Source organism: Myotis daubentonii, chromosome 7 (assembly GCF_963259705.1).
Source record: "Myotis daubentonii chromosome 7, mMyoDau2.1, whole genome shotgun sequence".
Taxonomy (NCBI): Eukaryota; Metazoa; Chordata; class Mammalia; order Chiroptera; family Vespertilionidae; genus Myotis; species Myotis daubentonii.
The window spans coordinates 16,354,817-16,369,444 of NC_081846.1; positions in this window are offsets into that span (position 1 = coordinate 16,354,817).

Genomic DNA, 14,628 nt, shown 5'->3' on the forward strand with positions numbered 1-14,628 from the left:
AAATTTTTTAAAAAATAATTTTATTAATGAATCCATAAATACTCAATATTCCCATGTGGCCCAGATGAAGTTTAGAACATGAGGCTAACCCCCATGTGGTTATATGAGGAATTTCCTGAAGAGAAACATTCTTTATGCTAAGTCCTAGATTTAAGCTATTATTATTTATGGGCAATAATAACAAGGATCATTTTCAGTGAAGAAGGGTAAGTGCTACCCTTAAGGAATGATTCTCTTTCCTAAAGGAATCATCAGGTGGTCTTTTCGTTAGGTGGTTGGTGTTATAAGTAGATAGTTGCTAAGCTACCTTAAATTATCCAAGTCCAGCCCATGTGACTAAGTGTTTGAGCATCAACCTATGAACCAGGAGGTCACGGTTGGATTCCAGGTCAGGGCATATGCCCAAGTTTCGGGCTTGATCCCCAATGGAGCTTGAGCCTCAGTGGGGGCCATGCAGGAGGCAGCTGATCAAGATTCTCATCATTGATGTTTCTCTCTCCCTCTTCCTTTCTCTTACTGAAATCAATAAAAAATATATATATTTAAAAATATTTTAAGGAAAGACTTATTTGAGTCAAACTATGGTATTCAAATACTATGTAACTATTTGGGCACTGAATTTGTTGGCTCTTTTTTCTAGCATGTCTCCTTTATAAAATGATGTGAGGATTCAAAAAACAAGCTATTAGGAATGTGTTTTTCAAATGCTAAGTGTACACTTTGTCCAGGAGTCCCACGATTTCAGCCCCATCTGATGAACACCAGAAGCATGTGCAGCCAAAACAAAGGCTGGGAGTCCTGTTGCCCAATCACTGCAGATTCTTCAAATGATCATTAGTTCCTTTACCCAACACAGTGTGTGCTACCATTGCAGCAATTTCACCCAACTGTGCAGATGACAAAGGGTCCCTCATACAAGAACCCAAATATGACCGGAACAATTTTCTAAAGTGTCTATTTTCTTCAACACTCTTAAAACGAACATATATTACTTTGTATAGATTGTGATAGGAACTGAAGGGAAGCAGAATATGCCATCCCAAAATATGTTTGTAGGAGTTCAGGACAGGCCACCCTAAAATAGGCTGCTTTGGTACATTGATTATTTTGAGCTGTAGGCACTTGAAAAACAGCAAATGCAGGGAGGCACTTTCTCTGAACTCCTCTTATCTGCCTAAAAACAGATCCTTCAAAAGGAACTCAATTGTCATTAATTCCCAGGAGTTCATCAACCAAGAAAGATTGACTCTTGAAAGGAGAGAAAAGACTAGAAGTCAACACTCTACCCAGACAAACTCTCTCAGAAACTCTAATTTCTTTTGTTCTTCTAAGGGCCCATTCATCTTTTCTAAAAATCATTTGTTTTCCCCTACGAGTCTTACATTTTTTCTAAGCCCCTTCTCTTTCCCTAGTAAGATGGTATTTAAGCCTAAATCCTAAAGCCAGCTTGTGTGGTTACTTAATGTTTCCCCCTGAATCTTGACCATGTATTCAGGATGTATGCATGTTAACAAACTTCTGTTTTTCTCTTGTAAATCTGTATTTTACCACAGAGGACTTAGCCAAAAACTGAAAAGGGTGGAGAAAAATTATTTTTCCTCCCCTGCAGAACTGAGATCAAAGGCCCAGTCAGGAAACATGCAAATAGTATACAATAAGGTGTGATCATAACTATAATAAAAGGAAACTTAAGAGAGACTTTTGATCCACACTGTGTTTGTGGGGGTTAGGGAAGGATGGGAACAAGACAGCACCTCTGAAATTACATTGGAAGGATGTGGTTCATTACCCATGTGATTCAAATAGGGTAAGATTAAGGGCACAGTGGCATTAGAGAAATGGTATAGCAGGGAAACAAAACAGTTTTGATATGATTTATTGTGAATGGAAAAGTACAATAATAATTTAAAAGAAATAATCTTCCAAGAAGACAAATCTGATCATAAGAAAAAGAAACATGAATAGCTTGAAGATAAATGCAGACATTTTTTCATTGCTACCCTATAGTGTAGAAAGATGAAACTTATTGATGTCTTTATATCAGTAAGCTGGAAACTGAAATGAGTTATTGCCAGAAAAGGTGGTTCATCCCTTGAAAGGAAAGAGAGGGTGCAGAAGCAGTTTGAAAAGAGCATCTTAAAGAAGTAGGGGACAGAACAGGGGAAAGGATTATCTAGCTCTAATTGAGAAAGTAGTTTGGGAAGAAAAAGGCATCCTATTTAATAAATCTGAGACAGCAGAAATTAACATTAAAAAGGGGTATATGGTCTTTGCTTCTTAATAATGAGTTGATATTAGTAACACTATAGTTTATTAATACTTCTCAGTTTATTTTTTAAAAAATACCAAAGTATTTCTCAAATGTGCATTTTAAGCATATTTAAAAGATATCACATCTGCTATTGTTTCTTGTGGCAATGAAAAGAGCTGGCAGCTGGATCCTTCTAGCTAAGATTCAGCTGCCTTTTCTTCTCAATAAGTGTAGAACCAAATATAGGGATTACTTTTATAAATATGTAATTATGATTTTTTTCTGATTCTGATTAATAATTCATCCCCAACTTCTGTAACAGTATGTTATGAATGTTAAACGATTGGATGAGTCAAAATTTGATATTTAAGGAGATTAAGGGGAATATTGTGCATATATTTTAGCTTCCATCCTTCCTGGTAGAATATTAGCAAAGTATAGTTTGAAATAAATTTGTTTCTCTTAGTGAAGCCACATATTCATATATTTCAGTCAAGAAAGGTCATTGTTCTCTATGGCTTTTAATACTCATTTGGGCTACATGATATGGTTCTGACCCAAAACGATGATGCTTATTTGTACCAGAAAGGAGAACTAGCTCCAGTGTATTCCTCCCTCTACTCATTTTTAACATAGACTCTGAAGTCTACTTAAAAAACATTTCTAGAGTATAAAATAGCAGTTAAAAGTTAGAGTTTGCTCATTCAAATTTTAGTTCTGTCTCTTGAAATAATTTACTTAAGCCCTCCCTGCCTCTCCTGTCAATAGGAATAATACAATTATTTTCTCCACAGCATTGTTATAAAAATTAAATAAACCAATTCAGCAGAGTGTGGGGTTCAGTGGATAAAGAATTACTAGGAGGAGACATTAAGGGTAGGGGGATTCTTGCTAAAAGGCAGGCCAAGGACTTAGACATGAAAGGTGGGAGATGGAGTCTTGGTCAGTTATCAAGATGGAGGGTTCTCTTTAAACTCAGCAGGATGCTTTGCTAAGACTGGACTGAGGAGCAGGCCAAAGACAGGAGGGGTGAGGGAGTGGAGGCCTAGTCACAAAGATGGCTAGAGGAATTCAACTAGATTTTGGTTAAAGAAGAGAGAGAGTACAGAGTGGTGATGAAGCCCAGGATCACTTGTTCAAAAATTGAGAATTTGAAGACAGCAACCAAAAACATTAAACCAAGATGCATCCTGCTAAGCCTGTGACCTATGTGGTTGTGCAGGTTGCATGTCCATGTTGCTGGCCCAAGGCAGGAGTAGTAGAAAGCATAAGAACTGACTTTAAAGAAAACTCTAGAATGATATACAGTTATTTGAGTGAAGTTATAATAATAAAGTTTGCCTGAAAGTTGTCATAATTGTGTTTCTGAATCAATAGTTGCCTAAGTGATTATCAGAGAAAAACTAAAAGAAATAAATATAGGGGAGACCCATAGTACATAAGGAGGTCTCAGATATAAGGCGACCTATGATCATTTTATGTGAGTACAGCCTTTTAAAATGCATTTGTCTATACATTAGGGCCCAGTTTTCAGTGAGGATCTCTTCCTTGACACTTGAATTTTTTAAAGAGTTCGGAGAAAAGTTAGAAAAATGCTTATATTGTCTGTTTGTTTTACCTTCCTATGGCTTTCCCTTGATGTATAAAGAATATAATAAACAAAATCCTTACTAGGGTTTATAAGTATATATGAGTCAGGATAGTGCCAGCTGCTATAATAAATACCACCACCACCACAACCCCACCCCACTTCCTCCCCACCCCCCGTGGTTAATGCCATTAACATTTTTAGGGATCGCAAGCTTTGCAAAGGGAGTGACACTAAAATACTTGTCATTGACCTATTTTTTACTAAATTTACCAACATTTATTCAAGAAACACAAGGGGCTTCTTCTAAAAATGTACGGATGTGTCTCAGCCAATCAGAGCTGTGGTTTTTTATTTTAGTAATTCTGGCCTCTGCTTTGCCCAGACCATTTTTTTGGCTTAGTGCTTCAGTATGAAAGAGTATGGGATTTATTTGCTCATCCAACTTCAGGTATGGTTTGATCCAGATACTATAGCATCGTAGCCTAACTATGCCTACAGCCATTCCAGTACATAAATCTCTATACCACCTTGTCCTGAAAAAGAGTGAGAACTTCTTCAGGTAGTTCTCTTAGGTGATCACGTTACTTTCCCCATAAACATCTTGTATTTATTGAGCCACATGGACCATGTTGCCATCTCTGAAATGATCACTGTGGCCAGGTATGTGCCGTTTGCCTCAATAAATCAATACTTCCCTCTGCCTCTCTGCACTGAGAAGCATTCTCGGGAGCACCTGGGCTACTTGGAGGCAAAGTAGATGCCCAACAAGTTGACAGGATAATGGAAGTGAAAAAAACAACAAAAAAGGAGGAGTCCAATAGAACTTCTAGTTGTATTTGCAGAAGCCACTGGAAGATGCTACCAGGGCAGAGCAGATAAAGAAACAAGTTAAGGAACTGAAAGGCAAGCATGTTGGACGCTGTCTTGGGTAACAATATGGAAAAGGAAATACCCTTTATGACACAAGTGGTAGTTGTAGGAGTGTCAGTGAATCAGTCTTAAAGTTCACAAAACAAAAGGGAACTATGGTCACCCCGCTGCCTTTATGAGTTTGTTACTGTGTGATAAGGAGGTGTAAGTGGGTGGTGCAATCCCATGGAATGAGTTTTCAAGGAAATAGGAGAAGCAAAATGAGCACCTATCTCACCTCCAAAAACAGTAATGCGCAGAGTGCGACACTACCACTTAGAGGCGGTGTCTTTACTTTTTTATTTTTAAAAAAAATATTTTTATTGATTTCAGAGAGGGAGGGAGGGAGGGAGGGAGAGAGAGAAAGAGAGAGAGAGAGAGAGAGAGAGAGAGAGAGAGAGAGAGAGAGAGAGAGAAACACCAATCACCAATGATGAGAGAATCATTGATCGGCTGTTAGAGGCAGTGTCTTTCAGGCAAAGACAGGTTTCAGTTAGAGCAACCAATTAAAGGGAGATTTAGAGAAAAGGCTGTGACTAGAAGGGGTTTGCATATGAAGAACCAGGGGTTTCAGAGCCTCTACTGATGCCTTGTTTTTATCCCAGGCTGACTCCAGTCTATGAATTCTCACAGCATGGATAGCCCAGTGCTTGCGCATCTGCAGCGTGCCTGGCTCAGGGAGGCCGCACTGAGGCACCGCTCAGCCACAGCTACTTTATGGAGAGTGTGCTGCCGTGCCGTGTTGGGTTTAGTACTGTGCCCAAACCAAGGTTTCCCTAAACACCCAGTTCCCCCCAATCTGTGTGCAGGCTAATGGGGCTCTAGGTTTTGTGTTTTTGGATATCCCTGAACCTCCTATGCTACATCTGCCTCTCATTTTTCTCCTGCACCAGCCCTTCACCTTATGCTTTGAGTTTAAAGAAGAAAGTGAAATGAGTTATACTTTACCCCTTAATCTGTCCATTATTTTTCTCTCGGGATCCACCAACCTTTTCCCCAAAACACTTGTAGCCACTCTCTCCAAACCAAGTTTTTCCCTTAGCTTTTATTCCTTCGAGGTGGATGACTTCCTATACTACATCTTTCTTCTTCCCTGTTTTAGGGAATAAGTCTAATTGGCCCACCCCTAATGACACAGGCTTAAAGAGAAGGGGAAATCTGTATTAAAAAGAGATAAAATGTAGCCGGAGGTTTTTAAAAATATCATCCCCATCACACACCTTTCTAGTAGGCACATCTCAGCAAAGTATGTTTGTTTGTCTAAAAGTTGACTTGGAAGTAGCTCTATAAGATAATGTTTTATTTGTTGTATTTTCACATTTACTTAAAAGTACATAAACACAGTTTTCACCCAAAAGGAGCAGTTCTCCTTGCCTGTCTTCCGTGTATTTTGAGTTGCTCAGATTTTATGGTGCCTGTTTATTGCTTCCCTTTCTCTCTTTAATTGTTCATTTATTGTCTGTGAATAGATTTTTTACTACCATAGAGGCTCCCTGACATTTTTTCTGCATAACTGGGCTGAATAACTTGTATATAAAAATCAGGAAAGAAAACAGGAACTTTCTAATTCTTTGCTACTGGCTTCCTGGTTAACTTTAAGGCAACCAAGTGGTTACTCAGTGCTTACCCTGCAGTGTGCTATCCCTCAGCCACCACTTCCCAGAGCTCTAGTGCCCCCTTATCAGTAAAGGAGAAGGTTAATCAAGGTCATCTCTAGGTGCATTCAGCTCCTTAGTCTACTATGAACTGGATGTTTACCTTATATGTTTTTTTCCTCTACATGTTTATAAACCCCGAGTTTATAAAATTAATTTATTGCTGATATAACACCATAGACTTCATTAAATATAAATAGGCAAACAAGTATGCTTTTGCTTTCTTTGTTGTTGTTTTTTTCCTCCTTTTTAATTCGGTACAGAGGATGACTTCCTAACTCCTTTTTCCCTCGCCTGTGGAAAACTTCCCTGCGCAGGCATCCAATGAATACACTGAGTAGCCAGATTATTATGACCACCCCATCAGTACAATGAAGTGAATTAGTTATGCAAATAATGATAATACTAAAACCTTGAGAGTATTTGCTTAGGAAGTTTTCAATATTCAGTGTTTTTGGAAGTGTCAATGAAGTACTGGTGGGGTGGTCATTATAATCTGGCCACTCAGTGTATTTGTAAATTGCACGCACGATCCACTCCCTGCGTTTCTTTGAGATGAGGAGCAAAGGCAAACCGGGAAGCTCTTCCCGTGGGGTGCCTGCTGAGAGGTGCGCTGAGGAAGCTGGAGGAGGTTGCCCTTTGTCAGCCAGGCCAGAGGCCTTCCCATGCTGCTCTCCACGCTGCGCACTGGGGATAGCCTGTCTCTCGTTCTTACAAGATGCATTTACCCGCAAGACTGGAAAATACCAATATGCTAAGGTTAATAGACTGGCGTGACTTCTGCAAACCGCCCTCGCACCTCACGGAGTCTGTGGTGGAGGAGGGGTGCCGAACAGAGCGCACTGCACTCCCCGGGTCTCCAAACGGGGCCCTCAGACCAGGTGGCACCGAGAGACAAGGAAGACTGACAAGGCTGGGGTTTGCTAGGGGACATGCATGACTGTCACACTGCAAGTGACAGGGTAGCATCTTGCCTTTGCCATGGGGTTTTCTTTAATGATATGGAAATGACAGTAACACTTGAATTCCCTCCAGGTTCCTGTGAGTCCATATTAAGGACTCCCATTCCGGTGGCAGTTAACTATTGTAGAGAAATGACTAGGCAGGCAGCTGCCTTCCCCCTGGAGAAATCCCAGAAGACGGGGCCTGTAACAACGGATCATTAAGGGGAGTCCAGAGTCAGGATTCCCCGAGAGCGCGTGGGATTCCTGGATGTGCTAGAGCAGCTTTCGGGGCTCCAGGCTGAAGCCCTCTGGCTGCTCCTGACAGAATCTCTGAGCCACCTTGATGGCAATGACCTGGCGACAGTTCCACAGGCTGTCAGTGGCCATTGGGCCTGAGTGGCCCTGCTAAGGGCTAATGGGCTTTAATTGCTCTTGGTGGGGGAGGATGTGGGAATGCTTGCGGGGGAAGGGTGGGGGGGTGTTTGATGAAGAGGTATCAGGCAGACAGGGAGGAATCATATATTCACCTATTGTGTGGGATGGCACTGCTTAAAATAACAGCCTGAAGTTCCCAGAAGCATTCGAAAACTAAGCTTAAAAGAATTGCAATGAGCTTCCTTTCTTTTTCTTTGCCTTTGGTGGTGGTCGTTGAGGATTTCTGGGAAAGGTGCCTGCTTCAGCCATGTCCCCATCACTTAGCCAAAAGGAATGCTGAGTGGCCCCGCATCTAGTTCTTTGTCCAACCCTCTGCTGCCCCTCCCCCCCGCCCCCCCAACACACACACCGTTGGCATTTCAATCTGTTTGAGAACAGAAGTGGAATGAATGTGACAGTCGAATTTGTGTCCTTCGTGAATTTCTGTCTCTGTCAGGAGAACAAATCATGCCCACCAAGCACAAATTTAGCATGTGATATTGTCAGCAATCGCTATGCAGTCCCGCATTAGAGAGGGACAGAGTGAGCTGAGGGTTGTTGCCGTGGAAATGCTTTCGTGCTGGATGTCTGGCATGACTGTGTGTCTCCCCTCGTTACTAGAACTGTAAGATCGATCTCCATGTGGGGTAAGTGGAGGCACAGGGGTTTTTCCTCACCCTGTGCTTTCCTCTTGCCCTGGAATGAGACAAGGCCAGAGTAGCCATTTCTCTTTGTTCTCCTTCTCTGCTTCTCTGATTGGTGATGCAAGCTCTGGCAGGTCCAATTTGTTTATTCATTTTTCATCCTTACCTGTGTGTTTGAAGCCTTACCTTGAATTATGGGAAATGAGCCGTACTTTCTGAGCACAGTCCCTTCAGGACCAAGCTCCAGTCTGAGGTCCTGAGAGGCGTGAAATGTAGATGGAAACCCAGGCTGCACTTCTCAATGGCTAAAGTAGCTCTAACCACACAGTACTGGAAATTGCCTAAAAACCAACTAAAATCACGACTTGGTTAAACATGTAGAAATATCAATTTAACAAATATGAGAAATGTGTCTACTGTTGGTTTCATTTCTGCCGACAATTGCACATACACCTTAGAAAGCTAAATTCACAAAATATGTACTGAGCTAAAATAGAAATTTGGTAGTTATCTAATCATCTATTTTACACCCATTCTCTGAATTTTTAATTTAAACTACAGCAAATATCCTTACATTTTTGAACTAATTTTAATATAATTATTTTTTCATTTGTCAAAAGCCTTCATAATTTAAATAATAATAAAAAGTCTTACAGGAAAGCAATGATATGAGTAATTAAGCTGCTGCTTTTAGACATAAAATGCTACACATAGCATCTCTGAGGCATTCCCCATGACACCGTGACTGTACACACCTGCCAGGTGATGGAGAGATTAAATTGGGATGTGCTGATATGGGATAGAGGAATGTCTAGAGGCTGCTTTCAGATCACTATAAATGTTTCTTTAAGTTTAGAGTTCTTTAAGTTTATGAGGAAAGAGAAATTATGTGTGAGATACAATCTTAGACCTATCTGAATGCAATGCTCATGTTCTGCCCCATGAAACTGGTTATCTTCATTCTCTTCATCATTTTCATTTGGAAGGTAAGAGGTTTGGGAATCAATGAATTTTGAGTCAACTTCCTTCTGTAAGCTGTTTTCAAAGGAGTTGCTATAATGTGAGTAACATTAAAGGCATATATATTATATTTCTTTTTGCAACTCCATTTTAAACCTTCTTGAGTGGCAAATATTCAGAGTTTTAAAAGCTGGATATCAAGAGCCTTCGACCAATTTAATTCTAGCCATTTGTTAAACTCCATGGATTCCTATAAGAAACATGTAGGGGTGTCCGTATATATGTGTAGGTACATATACAACCTTAGGCTTGTAATGAATACCATCTATCCTAGAATTCTAGGGAAAAAGTTGTATATACAGCTTCTTTTTATTTAGTAACCTGCGTAACTTGATATTGAATATATGCTACATAGATGTCACTTATGAAGCATAATAAAATAAAAGTTGATATTTGAGAATGAAAGATTGAGGATAGTAGAGATATGGAATATTTGAAGGGGAAGGCAGTCAAATGGGAGGCAATAAAGTCATGGATACTTCCCTCTCAATTCTCCATCCAGTCTAAAGCAGATTCAAGCAGAACTCTTCATTGGCCCACTGGCTTTTGGGAAATTCCACCCACTCTCTGCTATATGATATGAATATCCTACCAGAAGGATAGTTTTAAAGAAATAACAGCATATGTTTATCACTTTATATTGTTTTCCATGGTTAAGTCTTCCTTAAAAAAATTGCAAATTAAAAGAAAAGAAACTTAGGTAAAAATACACCACATGTGTACTTTTACATTAAGTAAGGATTTTCTTATTTTAAAATATTTTAAGTGCAAATAATCTGCTTTGCTTTGTTTGTAGAGCATACTACCAGTATGCAAACAACAGGGCAAATTCTGTGAGTTGATCCTTTAGTATGAATTGTCTGTGCTTTCACTTTAAATTGTAGAGCAACCATTTTATTCTGGTACAGCAGGGCTGGCACCCGATACATCTACCTGGTGCATAGAGGAAGTCATTTAACATCGTTGGCCTCCTTCACGGCCATTTAAGTGCTTTGAATCAAGGTTTCAACTAGTTAAGTTGCTGTGGTTTCTTCTTGTTAAAGCGTTAAAAATGAAAAATCTGTTTTGCCTTCAGTCTTCATTGGTAAGACCTGAGCTATAGCCTTTGAAATCAGCATTTCCTACTTCAAGACTGACTGTTCAGAGTCTCACTTTAAGCAACAAGTGGACTGAACAGAAATGCTATGAATGTATGTGGATCTGTAGGCAGGACCAAGTACAGTCTCTTCCACAATGACTGAGAGCCCTTTAAATAAAGAGACCCATGGGCTTTCTCCAATTAGAATGGAAAACATTTACAGGTAGGCCTGCTTCTATTGTTGTTAAATTCTATTCTTGCTAACAAAAGCCACGTCTATTAGTTATTTTGAATAAATTCTTGTATTTTACAAATAAATGCATCCTTTGGCTGGGGTTATAAAAGACTTTCTTGCTGTGCAAGGAAAGATACAGTTACCAAGGTGTTTTATTACCCTATGGTTGGAATTAAGGAAGCTCTATGCTTCCTTAGCACATTGTAAGTGTCCGTATTACCCCACTTATCACCATCTGCCTCCATTCATAGTTGTTAATGCATATTTTTAGATTATGAGTTCCTGAAGGGCAGGGACATGCCTTTTTCACTTATATGCCCCCTTAATGCTATATGCAGTGACTTGCATTTAGTTGGTGCTAAATAAATATTTATGAAATTGACTGAGTAGGTGGCATATTCTTAGAAATAGACTGCTACTCTTTGAAAGAAATGTCTTATTTAAAAATCTTGGTTGCCAGGAACATTAGAAAACAACAAATAGGCTTCGGTGTTAGGGGGACTTTTGTAGAGCAAATGCACTCTCTTGGAGAGTTTTCTCTGCTGTCACATTGTAATAAGCATTAACATATGCTATTTACATGGACTATTAGTCAGGGTTGTCCAGAGAAACACAACCAATAGAATAAATATAGAGAGATATATAGAGATTTGTTATGAGGGATTGGCTCATGTAATTATGGAGGTGAAGTTCCCCCAACCCGCCGTCTACAAACTGGGGGCCCAGGAAAGCCAGTGGTGCAGTTCCAGTTCACATCTGAGGGCTTTAGAACTAGGGGAGCCAACAGTAGAAGTTCCAGTCTGCAGTTCAAGGGGAGGAGAAGATGAAAGGCTCAGTATAAGCAAGAGAGCAAATTTCCTTTACCTTTTTGTTCTACTCAGGCCCTCTGGGGATTAGAGTATACCCATTCACCTTGGTGAAGACAATCTACTTTCCTAGTCTACTGATTCAGATGCTGATATTTTCTAGAAACACCTTCTCAGACACACCCAGCACTAATATTTTACCAACGAACAAGGTATCCCTTAGCCCAGTCAAGTTGACACATAAAATTAACCATCACTTATGTATTACTGCATTAAGACTTGGACTTTGAAGTCAGCCAACCCTGAAATCTAATCCTTTTACTTTCTTCCCAGGTATCTGATCCCATATGATTTGCCTAACCTCTGAGAGCCACAATTTCCTAACTGAAATGGGAATAAGAGTATTAGTGTCATAGAGTTCTTGTGAGGCTCAAATAGACTATGTATGGACATCAGCTAACACATTTTCAGAGTTAAATAAAGTGTCACCTATTATTTCCTTTTCTCCTTCTCTTCCTTTTCTAATTTTTTAATAAATTATGATATTTAAATTTGGGAGAGTTTTTTTTCAATAATGATGCATAGAACCCGATGTTGGTGGCCATGCGAAGCACCAGAAGCACAAAGCTAACTCAGGCATGTCTAGCAGCACTCCCAGTTGAATGTGGAATAGTCACGGAGAAGATAATGTCAGTGTAATGCTGAGTTACAATAGAGGTGTATTTGGGATACTACAAGAGTGGAGAGTATGACCCTCTCCTTCCCCCTCCTCCACCCCATCCTGTGGTCTCCTAAAAGGCTCCCTGGAGGTGGTGATCCTTGAGCTTATTTTAGACACATAAGTGAAGTTATTTAGGCAAGAAGAAGTGAGAGGAACATTCCAGGCAAAGGAAATAACAGTGTGAACCAAGGCAAAATCAGCATAAACTGCGCTCTAGGTTATAAACTACAAGAATGTACCAGTAAAGCTAGAAAGGAGATGGCAGAAGAAGAGATAGTTCATGGGGATCCTGACTAGCTCTACTAAGGAGTTTGAGACTACACTATAAGCCAGTGCTTTTTGATTTATCTTAAAAAATTTTACCTGAATGTTAAAAACATGGAAATGAGCAAGAAACCAAATGCTTTTCCATTTAGGTCTTACAGGACATGAGTTATTGACCACTTAATAGTTACAGAATGAAACCTGCTGTCTATGTTGATAATGTTCCACCCGTTGGCAGGTCCGCAGTCCCTAAATCGGAATAGAAGTCTATTATGCTGATGGTTCTATAAGCACATGTTCAGAAAGAGCTCTTTAATGAAGCATGGTTTTTATTCCCACGAAGCCTGGTGGTGTTTGGTTTGATCTCTACAGAAAGCACATCAAATTAGAGGTTTATTTTCTATATTGCTTTGTACAGTTCCCATGTAAAGAGCCACTCATAACCATCATAAAACCAAATTCTTCCCTCACACATATTATCTATGGAAGAGCCACTCGTTCCTATTACAGCCTATTCAGGGGATACTTCTTTTGTCATATTGAAAACGGATTAATATTTTTTTCTTGAAATAGATGCACTCTTGGCTATATTGAGACATGCATAGATTTTAGCTGACTTGGTATTTGCTGGGGTAGGATTTGACTTGGTATTTTGCAAACAGATTTGGGTTCATATAATTATACTGGAGGTTAATCCAGGAACCCAGGGATGGAGAAAATCTCAAAGAATATGTCTGAAAAGCCACTTCTAATAAATGAGCTTTTTTCTTAAGGACCTAAATAGGACTTCTTAACCTTCTTCAGACTGTTCAGTAAACAAGCTTTCTCTGTAGGAATGTGCTCTCCTTTACCTGAATCTTAAATTTAGTGTTGATGTTTGGCCAGATGTTAGTTAATTGAAACTAATTACATTTCCAGAGTAATCCTAGCATCTGGAGTCAGCCAGTCTGTAAAGCAAAGCTGAACTGAAACTCGGCATTGCCCCTGCCTTTCTGCAGCTGCTGCTGAAGAGGGAGATTAGCCGTATAAGCACTTTTAAGGCAAAGAATCCAATTCAGCTTATTTATTTTATTTCAATCCTCTTGTAGCAAGTAACTTCCTGCCTGCTATTGTTAAGCAGGATTACCATTTTAGGCTAAAGAAAAAAAAATCTTAAAGATATACGAATGAAAAGCCACATGGAGATCCTGTGTTACTTTCTTACCAAGGTAAATATTGTGCTTACACATTAGTACCTGGGATGTCGTCTCATGTGGTTGTAGATCTAAGCCAGTGATGGCGAACCTTTTGAAATCGGCATGTCAGCATGTTGAAAAACCCTAACTTAACTCTGGTGCCGTGTCACATATAGAAATTTTTTGATATTTGCAACCATAGTAAAACAAAGGTTTATATTTTTGATATTTATTTTATATATACTAAATATGCCATTTAACAAAGCAAAATCAACCAAAAAAAATGAGTTCGTGTGTCATAGGTTCGCCATCACTGATCTAAGCTATAGCCACCAGTTTGCATTCCAAAAAGGAGGTTTACGATTTTTTTAGTCATTACTTTGCTTATCAATATCAATATCTTGATAAAGAAACTCAGAAAAGTTTTTTTTTTTTAATTAACTGATTTTTAGATTGCAGGTTGTTTTCATTAACTTCCAAAAGGCTGGAGAGAATTTTCAGTGCTCTCAATTTTTAATAATTTTCATGAGTTCATTGTGTAGCAAAAGAGCCTTGCCAGAGATACAGAGTGGTTTTGCCACCTTGTCAACAGGATGACGTGATAGAAAATAGTTGCCGTCATGATGGGACTGCGTTCATTCTGAGACTAGCTGATATGGTGTATTGGACTTCAAACCACTCTAAACACCTCATGTACAAGATAACTACATTCCAATACAAAATAAGCAAGTGAATGAGTGAAGTAATTATTAGGTGACCCTATGGTATATCTGAATATGTGAATGCTGAGAAACTTTTGAGAAATAGAATGACTCCTGGTAAGTTTTCTCCATCCACCCATCCCTATCATTGGAACCTTGAGTAATTTCCAGAGAGAAGCAGAGACCCAATGAGAAGGAAGTCAGGAGCTGGCAAGAAAGC